Source organism: Rattus norvegicus, chromosome 15, assembly GCF_021556685.1.
Source record: "Rattus norvegicus strain SHRSP/BbbUtx chromosome 15, alternate assembly SHRSP_T2T, whole genome shotgun sequence".
NCBI lineage: Eukaryota > Metazoa > Chordata > Mammalia > Rodentia > Muridae > Rattus > Rattus norvegicus.
This window is the reverse complement of record NC_141548.1, coordinates 96254786-96273616: the sequence shown is the minus strand read 5'-3', so window position 1 is coordinate 96273616 and position 18831 is coordinate 96254786. Positions and strand designations below refer to the sequence as shown.

Sequence of the window (18831 nt, the reverse complement as noted above, 5' to 3'; positions counted from 1 at the left end):
AAATTGGAGTGCTTACTCAGAACTGCAACAGCTGTGCTTTGATGTTTACAGCCACAGATGTTAGATGGTTCCAGATGGAGCCAAGGCTGTCAGTCATCAATTTCCTTGAGAGAGGGGGAAAAAAAGAACTGTATAATGACGGGTACTTAACAAGAACAAGTTTCATAGTGTTTCTGCAATTCTGGTCATGAAATTTTAACACCATTTGAAGAATACTTTTCATGTAGCTTTTCATTTCTTTTGTACCACTTTAGCGTTAACGTTTTAAACCATCACTTTGTGTGAATATGCTTCACAGAAAACATTGCTATGTTAGTCCCTTTTCTGTTGCTATGATAGAACACTGCCATGACGACAAGTCATAGAGGGAAGGACTCTCTCTATTCAGTATGGTTCTAGAAAGGTTAGAGGGACGTCTACAGGAACTAGATGCTGACAGACCACGTCTGAAAAGGCAAGCACAGAGCAGAGAATAAACTCGGAGAGGAGGGACAGGTTTCGACCGAGCTCTTTCGAACAGCAAGGGCACATTACTTTAACGTCCAAAATCAGTGTCACGAACAGACAACCAAGTGCTTTGATGTGCAAAACTGTGAGTGACGTTTTTTCTTTTCATTTTATTTTTATTGATTTTTCTTAATAATTTCATTAGTTTACATAACCAAAAGATATCCCCCTTCTCAGTTACCCATCCACAAGCCTCCATCCCAACCACCCTCTCCCCCCTCCGCTTTGCCTCTATGAGGGTGCCCCACCCACCCACTCCTGCCCCACTGCTCCAGCATCCCCCTCTTCTGGGGCCTAAAGCCTTCACAGGACCAAGAACCTCATCCATTGATGCCACACAAGGCAGTCCTCTGCTACATTTGTATCTGGAGACACCGAACTCTCCCTGTACAGGCCTTGGCTCTACTCACTCAACCCGTAGTCTCATGTCCCTTGTTTTAGTTACACTTGTTACTGTTGTGAAGAGACATCGTGACCACAGCAATCCTTATAAGAGAGGCATTAATTGGAGCTGGCTTGTGCATCAAAGGTTTAGTTCATTATCATCAGGGCAGGAAACTGGGACGCACAGAGGCAGGCAGGGCACTGGAGATGGAGCCAAGAGTTCTCAATTTAGATTGACAAGCAGAAGGAAGAACGAGTGAACTGCTGCGTCTGGCTTGAGCTTCTGAATCCTCAAGGTACATCCTCAGTGATGCACTTCCTCCAATTAGGCCCCACCTACTCCAAAAAGGCCACGTAATAATCTCACATAATCTCACTCACTATAAGCTTATGGGTCCGTGTTCAATCAACCCACTACAGCCATACAGTACATAAATTCCATTAATTCCAACTTTTAAAATCCCCGTAGATTTTTTGCAAACTGAATATTGTTGAAAAATACAGAAAACTCTCCTAAGACTTAAGGCAGTCTATTAAGTATAAAATTAAAAGTCAAATTATTAACTTGTAATGGCAGAGAATATAATCATTCAGAAAGTTAATAATGCTGATATAGAGAGGACATTCGGAACCAAAAAAAAAAAAAAAAAAAAAGAGTCAAATGCTGGAATGCCATGCGAAATGGCCTAGGCCTAGACAGTTTTTCTTTAAGTTTTACTATTGTGAACATGCATTCCGCTCTTAGACTGGTTCCACTCCCGGTATGCAGCTTTCTCTTGAAGTTATCCCACAATTCTGATATCTCCAATATCTTGGGAGCTCCAGCACCACCCAGGTTTCACTTCCACAGCTTAAAATGATGGTCTCTCAGGGCTTTTTGCCCTTTCAGGACCTTCCCGCAGGCCCTGCCCTGCCTCCCATAGCCTGGCCTCAGCAGCTCTCCAAAAACATGGAGGAAGAATCCGCAATCCTCTGACTCTTGTGTACTTCTGAATTATAAGGCCGGCATCGCGTAAACGACACAATCAAATTGGCTATACCTGTGTGATGGCCCGGGACCCTTCGAATGACAATAACGAAACATTTGATTGTATTTGCTTCCCCATAGCAGAGATTTTGTTATGTTTTCTTTCAAAGTGGGACCCTTAACCGGGTAGGGTAGTGCACTCTCGCCTTTACTCCAGTGCAAATCGTGCTCCTTCTTTTTTTTTTTTTTTTTTTTATTAACTTGAGTATTTCTTATATACATTTCAAGTGTTATTCCCTTTCCCGTTTCCGGACAAACATCCCCCTCCCCCCTCCCATTCCTTATGGGTGTCCCCCTCCCAACCCTCCCCCTTTTGCCGCCCTCCCCCCATAGTCTAGTTCACTGGGGGTTCAGTCTTAGCAGGACCCAGGGCTTCCCCTTCCACTGGTGCTCTTACTAGGATATTCATTGCTACCTATGGGGTCAGAGTCCAGGGTCAGTCCATGTATAGTCTTTAGGTAGTGGCTTAGTCCCTGGAAGCTCTGGTTGCTTGACATTGTTGTAATTTTGGGGTCTCGAGCCCCTTCAAGCTCTTCCAGTTCTTTCTCTGATTCCTTCAACGGGGGACCTATTCTCAGTTCAGTGGTTTGCTGCTGGCATTCGCCTCTGTATTTGCTGTATTCTGGCTGTGTCTCTCAGGAGCGATCTACCTCCGGCTCCTGTTGGTCTGCACTTCTTTGCTTCATCCATCTTGTCTAATTGGGTGGCTGCATATGTATGGGCCACATGTGGGGCAGGCTCTGAATGGGTGTTCCTTCAGTCTCTGTTTTAATCTTTGCCTCTCCCTTCCCTGCCAAGGGTATTCTTTTTCCTCATTTAAAGAAGGAGTGAAGCATTCACATTTTGATCATCCGTCTTGAGTTTCGTTTGTTCTAGGGATCTAGGGTAATTCAAGCATTTGGGCTAATAGCCACTTATCAATGAGTGCATACCATGTATGTCTTTCTGTGATTGGGTTAGCTCACTCAGGATGATATTTTCCAGTTCCAACCATTTGCCTACGAATTTCATAAAGTCGTTGTTTTTGATAGCTGAGTAATATTCCATTGTGTAGATGTACCACATTTTCTGTATCCATTCCTCTGTTGAAGGGCATCTGGGTTCTTTCCAGTTTCTGGCTATAATAAATAAGGCTGCGATGAACATAGTGGAGCACGTGTCTCTTTTATATGTTGAGGCATCTTTTGGGTATATGCCCAAGAGAGGTATAGCTGGATCCTCAGGCAGTTCAATGTCCAATTTTCTGAGGAACCTCCAGACTGATTTCCAGAATGGTTTTACCAGTCTGCAATCCCACCAACAATGGAGGAATGTTCCTCTTTCTCCACATCCTCGCCAGCATCTGCTGTCACCTGAGTTTTTGATCTTAGCCATTCTCACTGGTGTGAGGTGAAATCTCAGGGTTGTTTTGATTTGCATTTCCCTTATGACTAAAGATGTTGAACATTTCTTTAGGTGTTTCTCAGCCATTCGGAATTCCTCAGCTGTGAATTCTTTGTTTAGCTCTGAACCCCATTTTTAATAGGGTTATTTGTTTCCCTGCGGTCTAACTTCGTGCTCCTTCTTAAATGGCGCCAATCTCCTTACTATCAGGTGCAAAGGAAACTCCATTTCCTTGACAGAAGTTACCAAACTAGACTCCCTAAGTGTCACAAGTACCTGTTATACATTTCACAGTCGATCAGAGCTCCTCTCACCTTCTCCCCCACCCTAAACATCCCCAGCCAGTGGGCTCCCGGTCCTGCTGCGAGTAACCATGCATGTTCCACATAACCCTGCTCTCCCTGCCCAGGTTCCTCTCCTTTCTAGCTCCTTGCTCTACTATTTTCTCCCTCTGCGTGGGACTCTCCAAATGCCTCTGTCTCTTCTCTCTCTGTCATATTTACAATAAAGACATTCCATTTACCACACCATGGGGCAGTCCTGCCATCAGTTTATACCCTTAACAATTACAGCCTGTCTTCCAGCAACAGTCTTGGCTGTAACTATATGGTTGTCAAGGTCCTGTTCCCTCCACACTGTACCTTTTGCTTTTCTTTCTTACCACGTGTGTCCTTTTTTATTACAGGGCTGCCTCAGAATGACACTAATAGTCATGCAACGGTGTCAGTCAATATTAGACTTTGCTGAAATCTAATCTACCTAAAAATTAGTCTGCGTCTCCTCTGAACCAATCTCTACAATATATTCTTATAAGCAGATCCATGAATTCAATATTAAAGCATAAAAAGTTCTCCCTGAATATTCTCAAATATTTTATCTACTGTAAATCTTTTCTCAGGAAACTGCTCATTACTAACATAAACAACCAAATCAGGTTAAAGGGAAATAGAAGTTTAAATAAAATTAAAGAAATAGAAGGAGAGACAGGGGAGGTGAGAGGGAAAATGAAAATGATTGCAGGATGCCAGTGGAGGATATCTCAAGCACTCATGTGTCTACACCAATTAAACTAAAATCAATAAACTGAAACTACAGTTGTTGAGGTTAAAGTCCTGACATGTATTTCATTTTCAAAAATGAAATAGTATAAGAAGATTTAATCCCAGCAAAATCAATAAATATGTAGCATATATGCAAAATGTATCATATTTTACCACATAATATATACTTAAAATAAATCAAAATGTCAATAGTTATATATTATAATTATATATAGTCATCAATACAATTATATATTACAAAAACAAGAGAAAGATAATTTTTTCTTGCAGTGTACATTTATTATTTCACCACAGGAAGATAATACATACAGAGTGTTAAAATTAAAGTCAGGTTTGGAAAAAATGCCAATCCATTTAGCTGAGAAATCATATTGTACACACGACCTAAAAATTAGATGTCACTGTTTTTCTTAAAATTTTGAGGACTTTACTTTTCTGAGTTGAGACATGATCTACTCTGATATAAACAAATTGAAAATAAAGACCAATACACTTCCTATATGATTTAATGTATCACTACCTTAAATATGACCAACGTGATTAAAAAAATTCTATATTCACATTCCTTTGTTATTTTTATTAAGTATTTGTTTTTTCTCTTGTGCGTATGTGCCTGTTTCTGTGCAGTGTGTGCTTATGTGTATACTTGTGAGTCCTTGGGATTGAACTCAGGTTGACAGTGTTGTGCGTAATATTAAAGTCAATCCATGCTGTTGCCAGCTATGCTCTGACCCTGGTTGTCTGACCACCTCTGTGGCTCACCCCAGGCAGCCATCCATAACTCACAGTTACCTTGCTGCAGAACTTGCTCACATTCCCAGCCATTTACTCCCTGGGGTTAGCGGTCACCAGTTCCCTTAACCCAGTAAAATCAAAACCCTAGAGGCTTGCACAATTTATCAGTCAGACTTATATCAGTAAATTCTCAACCCACAAAATGCCCACGTAATGAACTTAGAGCCAAATGATATTGATGTAAACTGCTTACCTAGATTGTACAAATTGTTCTATATTATTTTATCCCTCATAGCTACCTATGGCTATTCAAAGCAATGTGGATAAAGTTTGTCCCCTTCTTCCAATTTCTCAGTTTTTCTCCTTCTCTGTCCCTCTCTGCCCCATCTCTAAAACTCTCCACCTGCCTTCTTTTTCCACTGACCATTCACAGCTTCTAGCCTTATCTTGTGCCTGCATAGAGACAACAATCCACATGAAAGCTTTGGAACCAAGTATGAACCACACTCAAAAACATTTTGCAGGCCCTAATTTGATTCACTTTCATTCAAAGCTGGTACAATAAAATGTTTTAATACAGTTTAAAGAATAGACATCAAAGAATAGAGAGATGAGGAGAGAGTTGTTACCACCCAATGTTAGGCACAGACTTATCAACAGAATCAGTCTTTGAATCTTTGATTACTTGTGTCACACAATGACATAACACTCCTGATCATGAATACATAGATTCACTGTATATATTTGTATTTCATTTAAATTATAAGCACATTGTTTTAAAATTTATTTCCAGATAAGAGTAAATTTAGATGAGAGAAACAGCATGGATTCACTTTTAATACAGGGGATCAGGACAAGTTGTGAGTGAAACCCTCCTCTGGTGTTTTAGGCTGGGTTTCTAATAACTCTCAACATTGTGAGCAATGAATTTTACACATACCTGTCACAGCTGGCACTAAATGCTTCCTGGTGGTGCTGTGAAAGCCATTTGCAAATGTAATTAAAGCCCCAAATAATTGCTTTAAGATACAAACATTATTCTCTCTGGAAATTGTTCTTTAAAAGAGACAAAGATGCTTCTGGTTGAAAGAGTTTTTAAATTCTGAATAGGATTTCATGCATGACAGATTCTCTCCTGCTGATACCAAGATAAAAGGCCAGGAACCCATAGGCTTCTAGGAGGGAAGAGGATCCTATACTGACAGCAGGAGAGGAAAGAAGGACCTCCAGTCTAAACCTTGATGAAAGTGAGTAACTCAGGGGTCACCAGGGCTTTGAGAACATCTGCAGTATGAATGGCAACCCTGCCTAACATCACCTTGATTTCAGGCTTAGGAGATGCTACTGTTGAAGTCTTAGCCTCAGAACTGTGAGAGCACAGGTATGTTTATCTACAGTACCACAGAGAAGGGGTGTATTGTCTTATGCGCCAATAGGAAGCTACAAAAGCTAGAGAACTCACAAGAAGTTTGTTAGTATATTTAGAGAGATGAATCTGTTCAAAGTGACACCAAGTAAATTTCTAATTCTAAAGTCATGCCATTTATAAAACTCCATTTCATTTGAAATTCTGTTCTAGATATTTGAGGGAAATTATATACTGTAATTACTCAGTAGCTTTTCCTAGAGAGTAACTGATTTACTAAGTAAGAAAATTACAGTAAACTGTAGTATTTGGGAAACGTCTTCTTTGAGTCATTTCCTGATTTATAAACTAGCAAAGAAAAGTAACTTGGCTTCTAGTAACTAGGCGAACAGGCAACAATTAAGAAATACCAGTTCATAAATTGAGTTCTATGAGAGTCAGTGAATATTCAGTTATACAGAGGGTGAAACAGTTTTAGTCTCAAAAGTTCTGCATAATATTTTTAGTGTTTTGATCATAGAAAATAAATGAGAAAACCGAGAAGGTATTCTTAGTCATTGTTATTTCCAATGTCAAATTTATAATACAATACACATATATCATGGAAATGATATGGATGATCATATAAAATTCACAGATCCAAATAAAACGGTGAAAACTAAACTCCGATTGTGTTTTGGTGTGTGCACTGTTCCGTGGTGGTGTAAGGAAGGCAGCTCAGCAGTTAAGTGCACGTACTCTTCTTGCAGAAGACACAAGTTTGGTTTTCTGAACCCACATGGCAGGTAACAGCAGCAACTGAAGTTCCAGGTGACCCCCTCTCATGAAGTCCAAGGGAGCTGCATGTTCATGGTGCACAGACATAGGCGAAATACTCATATGGATAAAATTAAAATAAACAGATCTTAAATAATTTTGTAAAAAGAATGTTATATGGAATGCTCAGACATTCAGCATTTAGAATACACTATAATTTTCATTCCTAACAAATTTAGGAACATGTTCAAACACTTACAGATATTTATCCTGTGGGACTCGGTCCTTTCACAACCCAGGTGAAATGATCTTAGAACATGTCATGTACACAGTATATAGCTTTATGTCATACTTCTACAAATAGAAAATTCAGATTACCATAGATCTTACCTTAAATATTCAAATAGTGTGGGGGGAAATTCTATTTCCTTGTCCATTGAAATACCATAGACAAACAAAAAAATTTGGAAAAGTTCATGGAAGGTATGATAGTGTTCTTGGAAGTCACATTTTACTAAGAATAGCAAATAAATAAATATCCTGTACATGACTTGTATGCCAGAACATATAAGATGTGAGATGAGATCCAACAGAGAAGATATCTCCAGAGGAGCTCAAGTAGAATCCACAAATAGCCATAAATTGATACTTCTACACATACATGGTTTGTACAGGAGGGGATGTCTAACATTTTCTCCATAACCCAACTTTTATTTGAAATATTACATCACATACATGATAAAAATAATAAAGTCTCAAACCAGGAAAATACAGCCTGACTTATTCTCCCGATGATATAGACAGCAGCTGTTTTGGAAGCACTGCTTTCTAGGCCGTGGCATTGTTAACATTGATACAAAATTGCCAACAACCTAAGTCCCAGTTAGGCTTGCCGGACTAAAACAGAACTGAATCAATCGAGGAAGAATACAAGGAGAGACTGACATACAAAGTATTCTGAAGACATTCAATTTCCTGGTTCCACTCAACCTCAGATTCACCCTTGTCCTTCCAGGATGCATAGACCAATAAATCTCACATTGAACCTGAGCTGGTTTGCATTGACTTTCTGTCAAGTGTCACCAGAGAATACTCTCTTCTGCAGAGAACTTAATTCAGCAGTAGGACACAGTGGTCATGCACATTGTTCCCTTCTCTACTTGTTTTACATGTCCTTCCTTCTATTTTTACTTCTCTTTTTGTTTTGTTTGCTTGCTTGTTTGTTTGTTTGTTTGTTTCAGGTAAGTTCTCATACAATCCATGTTGGCTTTAAACACATTATATAGCTAAATCCTCTCTTGGATTCCTGCTACTCTTCCATTTCCCAAATATTATGTGTCCCCAGCCAAATTGCCTGTCAAGTAGAGTATTCAGATGTTTATATGTAAAGAAAAAGAAGAGGGTGTAGCCTTTTATAAGATCCAAGTAATAGACTACAAGGAAAAAAAAACTATAAACGGTCAAGAGAATGGAAAAAAACAAGTGCGACCATTTGCGAGGCAAGTATGGTCAGTCGGAAACCGGGGTAAGCAAGAATGAGGTAAAGATCTGTCCAAACCAAGAACAACTTATCTGAGGCCAGCAGGAGTAAGGATAACTCGCTTCTTATTCTGGGCCTGTCTGCCCAAGGACGTGTAGCCCTGAACTTCCACCTCCACCACCATCGAGGTGGTCAGTTAACTCGATGGCAAAAGTGTAGGTTTAATTTCCTCTCTTCTTATAAGGACAATCTAAAAAGCATGTGAAACTCCTCTTCATGCAAATGAGGCATTCCAGGCACCTCAACCCCAGCCAATAATGAACTCTCCCCCTCCCAAGCCCCTCTCCCCAATAACGTTTATATATCCCTTACTAACCCAGAATAAACTGAGCTGTAACAATGAAAACTGTCTCCAAGGAGACTATTTTCTCCCCCAGCTCCCTAGCATTCAAGGCAACTAACTGGGTTTCTGTTATCTCAGCCAGTCAGGACAAACTTCATTCCCTTCATTCAGCCTCACGTGCTCCAGTGCCTGAATACCCTGAAAACAGAAGCTGGATCCGGCCTGCAACCATGAGTACAATGTATACCATGAGTTTAACCCTGAGATTATAAGAAAATTACATTTCTCCCTTCCCTTTCCTTCCTCCAAACCCTGCCGTATAACCCTTTCTGCCCTCCTTCAGAATCATGGTCGCTCTTTCCATTAATCTTCATTGCATTTTTATATGTGAATATAAATAAATATATATTCCTTAATATAACATTTTCAGTCTGAATAATGTTACCCGTATGCATGTTTTCAGGGCTCACGATTTGGCACTAAACAACCAATTGGAGTGGTTTGTGAAGAGACCACCTTTAAAACTCTCAGCCTTCCTTAGTTGATAATTCTTTGTGTCAGATTGAGGCTTCGTGGGATTTTTCCTCTCCACTGTGGAAAGACCACTAGTGTCGTCATTTTTCAGCACACGTTATTGAGATTTTATGGGATTAGCTTCTAATATTACTAGAAGACACAGTAAGATTATATGATATGTAAAAGGTCACAATAAAAACAAAGTGCCCTTTAATACTAGCTCTCATATATTATAATACCCCCCTCATCGGAAAAACAGAAAACAAGTTCATACATGTCTTACTGAAGTTGTTTAAGTGCCTCATTAAAACAGTATAGACCTTTGAAATTTGTCAAGTCAAGTTCCTATAAAAATTAGAAAGCCAATATCCCTACCGATATCGCCAGATGATCGAATGTTCAAACTGGTTAAGGAGGAGACCTATAATCTCAAAACCTACAGCATTTTCAGCATAAAAGAGTAATTAACAAAAAAAAGACGCATCCTAGTATATTGAATTGATGTCTTTATTAACATAATAAACAGTTTGCTTGTTTTTTTGACATGTATGGCATGGATGAGAACATCTTATAACAAGCCTTGCTGAACTCTGGCTTCAGCGGAGTGTCCCTGTGAAAGAGGGAGCAGAAACCAACATTTCCAGAGTCAGTTACTAAAGCATTTGTTGAAATCAATGAAGATAGAAGGCAGAGCATGAACGCACAGATCCCCAGCATGGCTGTGGATCTGGGGCAAGAAAACGGAAGATCAAAGTTCTGAAGCATGAAGTTCTGAACCTCGATAGAACACATATACTTTTATGTTATAATTATAATAGATGTACTGTATAGAACTATCTGGATCACCCACTTTTATCTGCAAATTCTACCCTGACAAAAATACAGCCATGCTTCTATTTCTCAAACATTTGGTTTTCATATCTTAATTCATTAAATAACTTCCAGTGTTCTAGAACGGGGCTCCATGGCAACATTCACACCCTACTTTATAACAAGCATGTTCTGACACTCCAAACCAGTGGAGGTAGGTTCTATGACACTACATTTCCTTGGTTACAACAAAGTATTTATGCTTTATGCAAGACCCTGCATGCCTTTTCAAATGCATAGTTCTATCTACTATTGATATACTCTCAAGTTCTATAATTTTTTGATTGGTATTTTGTGAGGACTACTTATTACCCTTTATGAAATCCATAGCATTTGCCAAGATTTAATGTTTGACGCCATCAACCACATATGCAGAGGCACACACAGTACACTCTGCTTAGGGAAGGAGCCGAGATTCATATGCAGATTCAGAGATGGCTCTTTGTCTCTTTGTCTCTGTCTCTGTCTGTCTCTGTTGCTGTCTCTTTGCCTTCTCCTCTCTATGTGTTTCCATTCCTCATTTCTCCCTCTCATTCTTGCACTGTCTCTTTCTCATCTTTCTCTCTCTATTCCTTATCTATTTCTCTCTCTAATTCTCTTTCCTCCACTCCTTCTCACCCTAACATTACCAAGTGTAGTACATTTTGATCCTTTTATTTGTGTGAGTGTGTTTCTGAGGGCAGCTAAGTTTGTGCCATAACCCACATGTGCTTTTATCTACTAAGCTGTTCCAAGGCACACTAAACAGTGTTTCTAAGTCTTAGTTTATTTACACACCCTTGCTTCTTGTCATCTCACTTACCTTGATAATTCTATTAAAAAATAAACATATATAATTGTTATTCTCACATGACTTAATGCATTGTGAGTGGAAATATATGTTCACTTTCTGCATTGCTATCCTTTCAAAGATAAAGCTATAAAAATATTCTATAATGATTTTGCGGGACATTTCGCATAGAGCCTATGGCAGTTCTATAAAATTTATACTAATGCAGCATTTTGACTCATCTTAAAACTTGGTTCTAAGGATATAAAGAAACATATGTAGAAAATTCTAAATTCATTTTTCTCTGAGCAAATATATTTGTTTGGAGTAAACATTCCTTCTAGTATTTTCTTTTGGCAGCAAAATTCTAAGAGTTTACAAAATGTTGCTAATAGACACTAAGTATTGGCTCAAACAGTTCTGTTGTGATCTATGTTAATTATAGAGTAAAATCCCTCTGCTTTACTGATGCTTACACTCCCAGGTTTCTTATACCCAGAGTTCCTGTGACCACACTATACTCAGTCCTACAATTTGGTAGATTTGAAGTATTATTATAAGCATTAATTTCTGGTGCTCATTTCCCCTTGTGTCTATTATGAGTGTTATCAAAGTTTAACATATCATTAGGCATGGTTGCATGCACAGGATCAGGAAGCAACAGGGTAACTCTTGAACAAGTATTGAAGATGTTGGAATAAGAGATAGCATGTTTCTGGATTATGAGTACTACCAGAGTTTATATATCCACACTGGAACCGTCTTCATGATGGTTCATGTACAGTAAATTTCTTTATATGACTTTGACGTATGTCTTGCGACCTGATATGGCATTTCAGTAGAGAAATCACTGATATAGAAAAGAGAAAAAGTGAAGTAATGTAGGTTATAACCTTTGCAGATTCTTAATGTAATAGATGGACATGCATGAATTATACTGGGATGTTACACAAGATAATTCATGTAGACATCTAACGTTCATTCTAGTTCTGAGGGATGATCAGATTTTTCCGATTCCCATAGTTCTTGTCTATTGCTTGTAAAATAGATTCTTGGATTTATGAAAATTTTAGTAACTTATTGAAATATGAACAATTAGTTTTCTAGGTTTAGTTTTCAGTTACGTGGTGTGTAATTCAATTATGTTGTGATGGGTTTTGTGTTGGTTAGAAAGACTGCGTTTTTCTGTTGCAAATCTAATACTTAGCTTTCATACAATTTCATTGTTCACATCTCCAGATCTTTTAATTATTTTACAACATATATTGTCGGGAACAAGATACCACAATTGACAGTAAATAGTGAATAAAAGACTTATAAAAGTGCCCCTGTGATTCCATTTTATTGGTGAGTGATTGAATAAATATTCAATGTGCATATTCATTACAAGAAATACAATATTTCTTTTAACTGTTAAAAAACATGCTTGTCATCTTTCAAGTACTTCTTAGGTGGTTCCAAACTCCAAGAGTGATTCTAGGAGCAAGTGCTTTACTGTATGATATGGTGTAATGACACGAAAATGAAAGATAAAAGTAAATGAGCATTTTGGGGCAGTGGTCCAAATACTCTACCAGAAAACAGATAATCCCAAGGCACGGAGACTTCTGAAACTACTCTTAAGATGCATGAAGCTGTTTCTCCTGCATAATTTCAACATCTTTTGAAATAGCAAAATCAAAGGGTACTGTTCTTCCAGATTAAACATATTTTATTGATTTCTGTCTTCAGTAAAATAAAGGTTATTGAAGTTTCATTTGTACAAGTCTGAAATACCTGTTTGAAAGTTCTGTTTGAGCACTATGAAACTCTCTGAGGAATATATTGATCAGGTAATTTCTTTCTTTTTCTCTCTCTTTCTGTCTTTCTGGCTTCATTTCTTTCTTGTTTTTTCAGTCTGTTCACATGGGAGGAGATTTTAAAGTAGACTTTTTTTTTAACATACGTTTGATCACTAAAAGTTATCTAGAAGTTAAGTAAAACGAAATAAACCAGAGGAAAGGTGGTGGGGAAAATGACATTTAATTAAAACAATCAGCTGAGATGGCATGCCGAAAGAGAAGCATGCCCCATGCTCCCACTTTTGTAATTTTTGTCAAGTTTATTCCCAGCATAAAGGTGTGAATTTTCTTAGCTCCACCAATTCATTTCTCATTTCAAAAATAGAAATACCCTAATCATAAGTGAAAAACTATTTCTAAAATCCTGAAAGTAAACAGCTTCATATTTTATTAAGATTTTCATCATCAGAGTCTAAGTTTAAGCATTTAACAATAAGTCTTTGTTTCCTTTCACTGAAATGCAGTTAGTCTGTGTTGGTTTTCTACTTTGGGGTGTGGGGATATCCCTGGAGTGTGGTTGATATATCCAGGGTCACCAATTTGAGAAAACCACAATTCTCCCCTCAGAGAGGCTATTAATTGACAATATTGCCTTGCTGGGTGTTTGTTTGTCCTCAAAGCTGGATGTTTAGCTTGCCTGTTTATGCTGGCACAGTCTCTGAGAGGTCACATGCAAACTGGCATTTTTTATGGAAATTGCTGATTCCTTACAGACATTTAAAACTTCTCCACACATCCGAAACTTCTGTGTCTTCTTACACATAGACTCTTGAGCCTTAAAGGAGGAGTTTGACGAAGATGGTTGTGACTCCTGAAGCCCAAAATATAGATCATGCAGCTCATACTTTGAATTGCTCTGATGAGATACACCTGCTTTAGTGATACAGACGTGACTCAGTCTGTGGCTCTTGAATAAAGTAAGACCAGTGCACAGGAAGGCTCTCCTCATTCTGCATCTTACTCACCGCAAGGAACTTCGTAGCTCTCACCTCCCCACAGGATAGCTACTATTCCTCAGGTAAAATAGTCTGAGAAAATGACAAGTGCCCAATTCCTCATTCTCTAGTTATTTCATCATCAGTGAATACCAAACTAAATAGAGTGCATATTTAATCATTTAATATAGTGTGGGGGCAACTATGAATTAGGCAAGTGCTAAGAGCAATTGTCTCTGGCCTGATACAAATTTCTTTTCTACTCTTTCTGCCTTTACACTCAATAGTTACATTTTCTGATATATCTTTTTCAATCATTAAAGGACATTAAATCGGATAATTCACTTCCCATCACTTTATATAAAACAAAATCTGTATCCCTCCTTGTTTGTTTTGAAAAAAATCAGTTTATAAATTATTTATTATGTAAAGTATCTCTTACTCATGGTACTTTACATTGAAATGCTTAAATAAAATGCAAGTCAGACCAAACAACTTGACTCCCAAACTATCCAAATCCTAATTCATTTTTTATTCATGCTTAGTGAGTGGGCTTGAATTCTTAATGGCTGAAATAAATCCATATGATGAAGTAATGGTTCCATTTTTAATTAACTGGATAAATGAATTTAAGAACTGTTATTTCAGGTTTTGTTATGAAAGTCCTTCTGTAGCTGTCATGGAGTTAAACTATCAATCTTGTCTGAAACCACCGAACAGCAAATTTCAAAGAGGGACAATTAATTATTTACAGAAAATAAGAGAAATTTTGTGTTTTTCAATAAATTGAATTGAGTAAACACAAATATACTGCAGATGTGGCAAACATTAAAAGAAGAATTAGAAAAGTATAGTTTAGAGTGTAAAACTTTTTTTTTACACATTTAAAACTTGAATTTCCAAAAGGAAGGAAAATTCACATTGGGTAGGTATTGAAGAATCTGCAAGACTAATAAGTGTACCTCAGGAAGATAGGAATTGGAAGATCCAAAAGTTGTATATTCACAATCAAATTATACTGGATTGTCTTTAGTTCCATAACAGTCATTCACTGCTAGAACCTAGGTGTAACCTACTTTCACATCAAACATTTTAAATAGATTTTGGATAAACCATTCCTATCTACTCATACAAAATCAAAACTAGAAATGTCATCAGAGAGCATTTCAAACCTCTACCAAAGGTTTTTTTCCTTTCTGTAGCCCACTTACTTGTAGTTTCTGGATATGGGGGCAAATATACCCATTTATGTTATCCAGCTGCTTCTTTTAATAACTAAAGTGGCTATAACTCTTTCAATGATAAAGAATGCCACTATGGAAAACTGAAAGTGTTTTCATGGACCATAGTCACGCATGTCTGGCTCAAAAATAAACTATTGTACCCTTGGACGGTAAGAACTCTCTCTTTTTTTTTTAATCACCAATATGAATGGGTCAACTATCGAATATATTGGGTCATTTAATGGATTTTATCAAATGAATATTGTGTTATATAGTTCCTCAAACTGGCAGCTATGAACATAATTCCAAAACCAAAGCCCTCTTATAAGAAAGCAATCTTGTTTTTAATTTTGTGGGGTGTTTTTCTTAAAATTTCCTCTTCATTGTTATTTAAATGATTCTGTGAAGTGTTATCTTTAACAATGTGTGGGAATGATGGTTTTGCAAAGTTTGGTATATAGAATTTCAACAATGATTGAGAGAGGAAACACTAAATTAAGCTTACCATTTGAATGAATATACATATACATATGTATATACATACACATATACATATATTATACTGGATTGTCTTTAGTTCTATAATAGTTTTTGATGAGTACATCATACCTAAGAGTTGAGTCAAATGTCAGTTTAGATGACTTTTCGCAGATTGACAATTTTTACCTTTCCTTAACTTCTTATAACTATATTTAAATGTTTAATAATCTATGCTTTATGGTAAAAGTTTAGGATACCATTAGATCAGATATAAGATTTCCTATATTACTACTCTTAGCAATTAACCCACTACTCATACAATTACGATTTTTTTAAATTAAATTTCACTTAAGCGAGTGCAAATTAAAATGATCAAAGCAATAAATAATGAAGTCACTATTTTCTGGGGTAATTTAAAAGAAGAACATTCCTAGAGTTAAGGAAAAGGTGAAAAGAAAACCTACAGAAGCAGAGAGAAACTCGGAGAAGTTTGTAAAGCTTTTCTCAACTCTGATCCCGACTGGTGAGAGAGGTAATGGGGAGTGCCATAAAGACCAGCTATGCCAGAGATTTCAGTCAGCCATCCTCATAGGTAATGGATGGGCAAATCCAGGCTCAGGACAATTCTATGGTTCCTAAGGATTATTGAACCACGTGGACTCTATAAGAGAAGGAAGTCCACTGAGGTCCATAGAAGGAGCATCATTCAATTCAGCGAGGCAGTGATTGAACCTGAGCTACTTCCGGGATCGGGAAATGTTGAGTAATGCGCTCTAAGTGTGCTCCTCTGTAGAGCCTGCGCCATAAAACTGTGTAAGGGCTTTAAACGTGATTTGTGACTTGTCACGTTCATACAGCGGTAGAAAAAGAAATAAATTTTCAGCCGAAAAGACATGATCTAAGCAACTTTACTTTAACAACGAAACTTAACGAAGAAATCAGGGTGTGTGGTAAAACCCTAAAAAAAAAAATAACACTTTATTCAGTGAAATGGTGAACCATTCCAAATATTAGGAAAGGTCTGGACTTCTGCATATAGGAGGTATTTAGAACCCAAATAGATATTAACATAAAAGAAACCCTGTGTACGTTTTAGTGAAACTGTTACAATTATAGAACAAGAAGGAACACTGAATGGGTCAAGGTAGATATGCTATGCCAGTCACATTGTAAAAGAAATTTCATGAGAGCAGCAACTATTCTGAGCAGTGGATATAAGGACCATAAGAGCAACAATGGGTTTATTGCAGATTCAGAAGAAAACTAATGCTAACCTACATATTACTTGCTGTCTCCTGAGATGTTATAGTTTGGGATCAAAGGAGAAATGAAGACAACTTGTAGTCATTTACGTTAACAGAGTTCTTGATCCAGTGTGAGAACTTTGTAAAGATACATAAAATGATTCTACACATTGAATAAGTGACATAAAATAATCAGAGAAACACAGAAATATATTCCAATAGCAGGGCCAACAAATAACAATAGTAAACATCAATAATTTAATAATCTATCAAATATTTAAAATTATTAAGGAGAAAAGAATAAATCAAAGATAATTCAGAAAAGGAAGCAAATAACAAAATGGCAAGAAATCATATCTAATAAATGATAATGATTAATATAAATAATCTTAATTCTTCAATTTCCAAATAAAGGTGGCCTGATTTAACTGTGTAAAACAGGATTAACAATGTATTGCCATCAAGAAACATACTTCATGGGCTGAAACATACAAACACTAAAAATCTAAGGAATAAAACTGTGATTCTAAGAACATGATTTCAGGAAGTAAATCTTTTATTTGACAAAGATGACTACAGTACAAAAAAATCAGTCAGTAAAGACAAAACGTCTTTTCATGTTGGCAAAAGAAAATATCCTCTAAGAAGCCGAAGAAACACAAATAAATATATAGCATACATCAAAACACCATATATTTTATCACCATTAGACATAAGCATCTGGTAGATAACACCATAATAGTAATAGTGATCTCAATAACATCTGTTCATCAGTGAAAGCACCGTCCTGACAAAGAACAACAAAACCAGATTACAATGGAAATATCCTGAGGAATACCTACAAACATTTCCGACCCGAGGAATAGGAGACACACTCTTGATTTTCAGATGCAATTTTCTCCAAAGTATTTCCCACAAGGATACAATGTAAGTCTTTACAAATAAAGGAACATTGAAATATTTTTTGATTCTTATGATCATAGCATAATTAAACTGGAAATCAGATTGAATGGAACTACAGAAAATGTCCAATGCATGGAGACTGAATAATACTGATTTAAATAACAAGAAGCCCTTGAAAATATTAAGGGAGGAATTATAAGACTCTTGGCACCAAATGAAAATAGAAACAAAATGTATCAGAACTTTTCAGAGGTAACAAAAAGATTCTGAGATAAAATGTTTAAATCTATAGGTGATATGTTTCCCTATGGTTATAGGAATATGATTGTGTTGGCTGTGTTATGCCTAGAAAATAGCAATACGAACCTCATCCCCCCAGTTTTGAGTCTGACCTTCCTTTTGTCCTCTCTTCTTTGTTGTTTCCTGAGCCTTAATAGCAGTGATTATAATTATCCCATTCAGAGCTGAGCACTCAACCTACAGGTTTTTTTTTTTTCAGTACCTTGAGTTGGTTTTAGTTTCTGTATTTGGTACTTTTCTTTCCTTTTTTTTTTTAATTGATTAATTTTATTGGATATATTTTTTATTTGCATTTCAAATGTTATTCCTTTTCCGGGTTTCCTGTCCATAAGTTCCTTATCTCCTCAGCCTCCCCCCCATCCACACTCCCTTTCCCACCCCCCTGACATTCCCCTACACTGGGGGTTCAACCTTGGCAGGACCAAGGGCTTCTCCTTCCTTTGGTGCCCCACAAGGCCATCCTCTGCTACATATGCAGCTGGAGCCATGGGTCTGTCCATGTATAATCTTTGGGTAGTGGTTAAGTCCCGGAAGCTCTGGTTGGTTGGCATTGTTGTTCTTATGTGGTTGCAAACCCCTTCAGCTCTTTCAATCCTTTCTCTGATTCCTCCAATGGGGGTCCAGTTCTCAGTTCAGTGGTTTGCTGCTAGCATTCGCCTCGGTATTGGACATGCTCTGGCTGTGTCTCTCAGGAGAGATCTATATCCA

General features: G+C 37.3%; 1 long non-coding RNA gene across 3 annotated transcripts; it reads left to right on the top strand.

The window, feature by feature from the left end:
• Positions 1-382: 382 nt before the first annotated feature.
• LOC148001135 (uncharacterized) lies at positions 383-10463 on the top strand. Of its 3 annotated transcripts, XR_015638523.1 has the most exons (4): positions 399-592; positions 6225-6344; positions 6427-6478; positions 7101-7386. It is a non-coding gene; the product is annotated as an uncharacterized LOC148001135 (long non-coding RNA). The 3 variants fall into 3 exon arrangements; XR_015638521.1 differs by lacking the exons at positions 6427-6478; positions 7101-7386 and adding an exon at positions 10085-10463 and having other exon boundaries at positions 383-592; XR_015638522.1 differs by lacking the exon at positions 6427-6478 and having other exon boundaries at positions 398-592; positions 7101-7387.
• The last annotated feature ends 8368 nt before the right edge of the window (positions 10464-18831 follow it).